At 37.6% G+C, this 7,684-nt stretch overlaps 1 non-coding gene across 1 annotated transcript; it reads left to right on the top strand.

Annotated features, from left to right (window-relative positions):
* The first annotated feature begins 7,354 nt into the window (after positions 1-7,354).
* Positions 7,355-7,464, top strand: LOC122236039. Its single transcript, XR_006214248.1, has one exon. It is a non-coding gene; the product is annotated as a U6 spliceosomal RNA (small nuclear RNA).
* The last annotated feature ends 220 nt before the right edge of the window (positions 7,465-7,684 follow it).

Below are 7,684 nucleotides of genomic sequence, written 5' to 3'. Positions count from 1 at the left end.
TTAAAATGTTTAAACTCTTAATTGACCAGTATTTCTTCTTTAAGGAGTTCGTACTGTAGAAATATACACTGTTAAAGAGATTCAGGTGTAGTAAGGATGTACAAAATTTATGTGTAAGGATGTTTACCATAGATTGTTGATACAAAAAAATCCTTGAAACAACTTACGTATTTAACAATAGGTCATTTTATTAATTGGCATATTGACATGATGGCACACAAAAGGAAAGGCAATATAATATACTAGTTACAGGATAGGCTTTCAAATCAGACAAACTAAGGTTTAATCCTAACTCCATTAGATACTTGCTGTGTGACTTTAATATCTCCTAGACTCAGATTTTTCATCTGTAAAGTAATGACAATAGGACCTACTCCACATAGATATTATGAAAATTAAATGAAAGAATGCATGTTTCTAAACACACATTATCTAACACTTCAGAATTATTCTTTTCTGTCCATTACAAATTATGTTTTAAATATTATTTCTGAATATGGGGAAATGCTTACAATTTAAGATTAAGATTGAAATTATATACAGATAATTATTGTAATTATAGTATAATTCAAATAGTTCTACAACCTATTGGTATGAATATATTCATGCCAGACTTTTCTTTCTCATTAGCCCCTTGCTGGGTAACTGCAAGACCTCTGCTGTGTCTCCCCAGTCTTCCCCAGGCATTTCTCGGAAGCCCCTGGGTAAATCTCATGTGCATTCCATTCCCACAGCATCCAGGCTACTCCTGGTAGCACCTTGTCCAGAGCAACCAGCTGAAATTTTTTCAGCCTCCCAAACCAGTTCTATTGCTAAATGTGATCTGAAATATTTTGCACTTCTTGGCTTTGGTACCTGAACTAAGCTGAAATATTCTTTAACTGTCCATGGAGAATTAATGCTGCCTGAATTCTACTAACTTTCCTAGTAATTATTCTCTTTTGTTCATTTTTTTTTTGTCATTTGTACCTCACAATCAACATCTTATTAAATGATGCCCTATTTTTAAATTGTTCTTCTTTCATAGGTATAATTTTGCCACTTACTGTCTTGTTTACTGATAGTGACTTAGTATCTTCAATTAGATTATAAAGTCCTTAGGAGAAGAGACTAGGTTTTCTTTTTCTTTAGTATCCCCCTATAGCACAGACATGAAGTATGAACTCAGGAAATCCTTATTAATGCAGCCCCAAAGATGCAGTAAAGAATAAATCACGTAATAGACAGCTATGGCTCAGCAATAAATTATTTTACGCTAATAGGATGGTCCCTTGTATGTTTATTTCTTCCCTTCTTGCTCCACACTACCACTATCCAAAAGTCAGCCTAAAGTAATGGAAAGGCAGGAAACCTCTGGTCTGGGCTCCTCAGACCTGACAAATTCCTCCCCGACATGGGCTGCTGAGGCTGCTGAAGCAGAAACATGCTTCCATAAGGAGCAAAGCAGGAGGAGACACTGGGATGCTGTATTCAACACGCACTATCCTATATCCTCGATCAATTCCATGTGCATCCTTGCATCTGTTTCTTTTTTTGGTTTCAGGTGAAAGTGAAAATAATCTCATTCACATCAACCCTTAAACCGGGATCAGCTTTTGTGGTATGAGCTAACTCATCAGATACAATGGGAAATCCTTTATCTCATCTAACCCTCCAGCACAAAGGGTGATGTGGCAAGACACTTGGTGCTCACCAACGACTCCATAACTTCTTCTGTATTTCCTAGCTTCCCCTGCAGATAGGTTACGGCCATATGACTAGTTCTGCCCACTGGACTAAAGAGAAAGGACAAATGTCTCTTTGGGGTCAAGGAAGTTAAAAACAGGCATGCCTCCTCCATCCCTCTTCTGTTATAATGATATTGGACTAGGAGCCATTAGTCACAAGAGGGAAGACAGCTGCCAGATCCACACTGGAATCTATGTGAGCAAAAACTTGGTCTTTGTGTTAAACCACTGAGATTTCACAATTTGTTATTGCGGCATAGCCTCTTCTGTCCTCATAAACAATAGATGACATTCAGAATATTTAATAACTGGTAGAGAATGGGCACTGATCTATCAGAATAAATGCAATGACCAATCAGAACAGGCATTGGCTCTAAACAGCTGGTATGACCATCTGAATCCATACTAGTTAATAGCCCAGAAAACAACCCTACAAATTTGTTCCAATTTTATAGTTGATGAAATTGAAGTTCAAAGATCAAGTGACCTGCCAAAAATTAATGTGTCTTAAGTGATATTCAATCCAGCTCTGTTTGATACAAAGCCCCACTCTCTATCTCAGCATTCTGCTTCCTTCTTGTTGAATGATGCCTAAGTTACCTCAACAACTCATTGGAAGTTAGGCTGCAAGAGAACTATCTAAACAGATTAATTATTTATCTAAACTATGATAGGATGGCCCAACAGTATAGGTTTATTACTGTATTTTCTTTAACTTGAACCTAATCTTGTCTCTGTATAGAATAACACCATTATATCTTGCCTTTTAAAAAAAATTTCCCGTTTGTTCTTAGTCATCGTTAACCCTGGAACTGTATTATTTAGGTTGATACATCCAACTTTATGATATAACATATACATTAAAAAGGCAAGAGAAAATTAAACTGGATGAAATTCTGGCTTTTGGCACGGTTCTTTTGCTCCTGCTGCTCATTCTTCATTTAAATTCCTGTCTCTTTTCTCCATGACATGATCATCATCTGCACAGCAACTAACTATTATATCACAAAGGATGGTGCCAGTGAGTGAGAACTGATCAGCAGGAGCTGAGCAACACTTAAGCAACAGTAATTCTATTTTAATACAAATATCTCTAATTATAATAAGCCAAGGAAGAAATAGAGCATTCCCCTCTTACCCTCACCTCTCAAGTACAAGCAGCGGTCTCACTCCAATAGTTTCTCACAAAAATATTGTACTTTCACCCAGAGTTGGCTTTAAGAGCATATTCCTGTGTAGAGATGATATCACCTGTTATTGCAAGGCAAACATGTGTCTAGACTGAAAAGTAGGTACAAATTAAATTAAAATCACACAGATTACTGTTGTGATTTGAGTAGAAATCAAAGCAGGAACTGCATTTTACAGATTGCTAAGAACATTCAAACAAACAACAAATCAAAACCTCTTGAAAAGTGAAAGGAAAGATGCAGAAATAGTTACTTGGCAAGAGGACAAGTATTATTAGAGCTTCTCTTTCTAAAGAGGAAATTTGGGGGGTGCCTAGGTGGCTCAGTTGGTTAAACGTCGGACTCTTGATTTTGGCTTGGGTCATGATCCCACGGTTGTGGGATTGAGCCCCGCGGTGGGCTGCATGCTGAGCATGAAGCCTGCGTGGGATTCTCTCTTTCTCCTTCTGCCCTTCTCCCCTGCTCGTGCTGTCTCTCTCTAAAATAAAAATATAAATAAAAATTAAAAAATAAAGAGGAAATTTGGAATGGGAGTGGTGGTCAGGAGCTTTTATAGGTGCTAATCACAGCAATGATAACGTGCATTAAATTTGAAAGGGATTTGCATACTTTACAACACAATCTTAAGGTAACACTTTGACTGGCATGCAGAATTCTCCAGGGAAGCTAAAAACCATAGTACATCCTGATGATGGAGTCTAAGAGAACAGTGGATGACTACTGGATGCTGCCCAATACCCACTGTTTTTATATTGGCTTTACAGAATTTGAAGTCAAATTGTATTTATAATCTATAATATACAATCTTATAAGTGGAATGTGTTGTTTGAAGAATATCAGTCTTGCCTCTCCCATTAGATGACAAGCATCTTGAGGGCAAGTTCCATGTCATACATGACTATCCTATGTCATATAATGGTCAAGACAATCCATGATAAAGAGGTACTGTCTCAATTTAATATTAAAATAACAAGGTCCTCATTCTATATTACAGTAGAAAACATACTATTGAAGTTGACCCTGTATCTGCTCTTTTAGCCCCAAAGTTCAAATGAGTTGGGTAGTAGGGTGACCCACCATTCTGGGTTCTGTCATCACTGGAGCCCTCCCACATCCTCAAGCCCATTAGTCTCCTAATGCCATTTTACCCTTAACCTGGATTCCACTGTCAACCATCCCAAAGAAACACCCTCCCAGTACCTTAAATCTCTAGCCTGTGCTCTTTCATTATCACATCTGACCTTTCTGGATCATCTCCATTGTCACTTTCTGTGTGTTTGAGAATTATTGCTGGAGACTTGTTGCTGGAGGAAGTCATGGAATTTTGTTTGACGTGGCTTTCTTTAAATTTCCACTTTTCACCTCAGTAGGCCTTCCCAGGAATCCTGTAGGTCATCTCTTCACTGATTCCTTAACACTGTCTACATATTCAAAAATTTTAACTAGTATAGCAGAGGCACTGACCTTGAACTGATACAACAGGGTCTGAGAGAGGCTCTTAGCTGCACCCCGGATTTACCCTTTAATTGCTGACTGAGGGTCCTGGGAAAGAAGCCAGGTTGCCTGGGCAGATGTTTACCACCTGATACAAAATGATGACAATATTTTGAAAAAGTAGTACAATAATGTGGCTTAAGCCAACTGAATACCAGTTCTATTTTCAACTATAACTCTTCTGAAAACTGTCTCTTCCTTTTTCTTTCCCTCAATTCAACATTAACTTTGCTATGTATTCATTCAACAAATAGTCATTAAACACCAGACATCATTCTAAATAAACAAGAGACAAAAATCTCTTGTTCTGTGGCCTTACATTCTAGTGGGAAGTGACAGATAACAGAAAACTAATACACCAAGTACATCACATAGTGTATTTAAAGTGATCAGAGCTATGGAAAAAAAAGAAAAAGGAGAGGGGAGGGGAGTTCAGTACTCAGGGAGCAGGTGAAGATTTTAAATATGGTGTGAGGGTTGGGCTCATTGAGAAGGTGACTTGAAGAGGATGAGAGATAAACCATGTGATGAGGAAAAAAGTATTCAGGACAGAGTGAACAGGCCATACAAAAGACTACTTTCTACAAACTCCACATTATCCAAAGATGATTTAACCTTCAACCTCTTGCCTTCAATAACTCAAAGTTATTGATTGGTAAATGATCTCTGTGGCCTTTCTTCTTTTCCATTTCTAAAACATCTTTATATTTTCTTTTTTCCTTCACATTTTAGATAAATAAGTGTTCCTCTTTCTTTTTTTTTTTTTTTATTTTATTTTATTTTATTTTTGGGACAGAGAGAGACAGAGCATGAACGGGGGAGGGTCAGAGAGAGAGGGAGACACAGAATCGGAAACAGGCTCCAGGCTCTGAGCCATCAGCCCAGAGCCTGACGCGGGGCTCGAACTCACGGACCGCGAGATCGTGACCTGGCTGAAGTCAGACGCTTAACCGACTACGCCACCCAGGCGCCCCTGTTCCTCTTTCCAAAGTCTTCTGCTTTCCTATATCCTCCCCCAGGAGGATCTTCCCCTACCCTCCTCACCTCATTTACCCTTCTTTCCATCATCTACAATCTCTTTTCATTCTGTCTCTTCAGATATGCAGAAGTATTTTCTGAATTAAAAACACCATTATCACGGAAATGCTTCTTCTAATTATAGGCTATTTCTTTCATTTAAAGTACCTTCAATTTCCTCACCACATATATTCTCTTTAGCCTTGATTTCTGCCTTCTGCCCCCTTCAAACAACTGAAACTCATCTCTTTTCCTAAAATCCAACTGTACCTTTACTTTTACCCTGTTCACAGCACTGTCAGTTGATAACTGTCATTGTTCAGAGAAGACTGGTTTGTAAAGAAATACAACTACTTGTACTAAAATCAGTATTCAATTTGTAAAGTTTAAAAATTTTTAACTTCAAATACGCCCTGCAATTTAGCTCTGCTTATCTGCCCATTTAGTTCCCTCTATCATAGAATGTTTCATTCCCTGCCTGCCCAAATCCTGCTTATTCTCCAAGATCTAAGGTTCAAATGCTCCTTATTTGAAATGGTCTTCTTTCTGCTCTCCTATCATTTCACTTGTATTACCCAGGAAAATGCCTTTACTAATAGCTGTGCATATGTTTATCCCCTTCAGAAAACTATGAGCTCATTTGAGGACATATACTATGTGGTATTTTTGTTTCTGTGAGACAGTCTTGAGAAACTGAGAATTCTTATTTTCTTGACTTTCTGTTTTTCAGATATTTTGGGTGGTCTTTTGTGTGGCAAAGTGTTTTTATACAAGTATTAATGAAACATTCAGTCTCTCACTCTGCACTAGCAGTGTTAAGGGGCTTCAAGATTGAATTCGTGGCAAAAATACTACATTGATGCTAATAATTGTATTGATAACACTGCAAGTGCTTTCCTAGCACAGAACTGCTGTGGGGCAAACTGTAACTTCTAGTGTCTGGTGGTGGCAACATTTTCCTCACTAGACCTGTTCATGGGACATGGTTTTGGGCATTCTTCCTAACGCTTAGCCTTGGGCTTACTGTTCCAAATATCCCAACCATTTTGTGAACTACCTCATACCCTTTAATAAAACTCCTTTTCTACTCAACCAAAGGTAGCTTTCGTTGCTTATAACTAAGAACTCTGACTGAAAGATATTTTCCTTAACTCCCCATAAACCAACTAAGTCAGTATCATAATATTTAAAAGACTTTAGTCATAGGGATAATATAATGAAAACACAACATTGAAAGTAAACTACCACAGGCTCCCAGATATTTGCTACTCTCAGGGTCTACAAGTCTTGTCTATCCTCCTGAGGAGAGTTTCATTGGTCTCTGCACCTAGTTTCTGACAGGGCTACATGTGCAGAACCTAGCTTTACTCATACAAGGTCCAATTATCCTTAGGCATAGTGCCTAGGGCCCACAATATTTTGTGAAAATGTTTTAATTTTAATTTCTTAAAGTGGAATTTTTTAAATGGATATAATAAATATAATGTATATAAATTATAATAAAAATATAAGAATGAATCCAGCCTGGATTATACAACATAGTAATAAGTGTGTGTGTGTGTGTAGAGAAAGAATAGTAAAATAAAAAATAGATCCATATACATACAGTCAGCTGAATATTACCAAGATGCCAAGTCAATTCAATGAGATAGGGAATTTTTTTTAAGTTTATTTGTATTTATTTTGAGAGAGACATAGTAAGCAAGGGAGGGGCAGAGTCAGAGGGAGACAGAATACCAAGCAGGCTCTACGCCATTGGCGCCCTATGCGGCCGTGAACTTATCAACCGTGAGGTCATGACCTGCACCGAGATCAAGAGTTGGACACTTAACCAACTAAGCCACCCAGGTACCCCAAGATAGAGAATATTTTTCGACAAAGGGCATTGGAACAACTGTAAAAATGTACGGAGAAAATAAACTTTAAGTACTAACTTTGACAGCACACACATATAAAAAAATTGAATGATATAGAGAATATTAGCATGGCCTTTGTGCCAGGATGACATACAAATTTGTGAAACAGCCCATATCTAAGAGTTGACCTTAAGTATTTTCACCACACACAAAAACCTTATTGTATTTGTGGGGTACCAGATATGTTAACTAGCTTGCTTGTGTTAATCTATTTACAATATGTATCAAATTCTTACATTAGAGCAATCTAATTAAATAATGATCAACAACATGAGTAGAAATTTCACCCCAGAAGATATACAGATGGCAAATAAGCGTATGAAAAGTAGATCAATATCAT

This window comes from Panthera tigris, chromosome F3 (assembly GCF_018350195.1).
Source record: "Panthera tigris isolate Pti1 chromosome F3, P.tigris_Pti1_mat1.1, whole genome shotgun sequence".
In the NCBI taxonomy this organism is placed as follows: Eukaryota; Metazoa; Chordata; class Mammalia; order Carnivora; family Felidae; genus Panthera; species Panthera tigris.
This window is presented reverse-complemented; position numbering and strand designations above follow the sequence as displayed.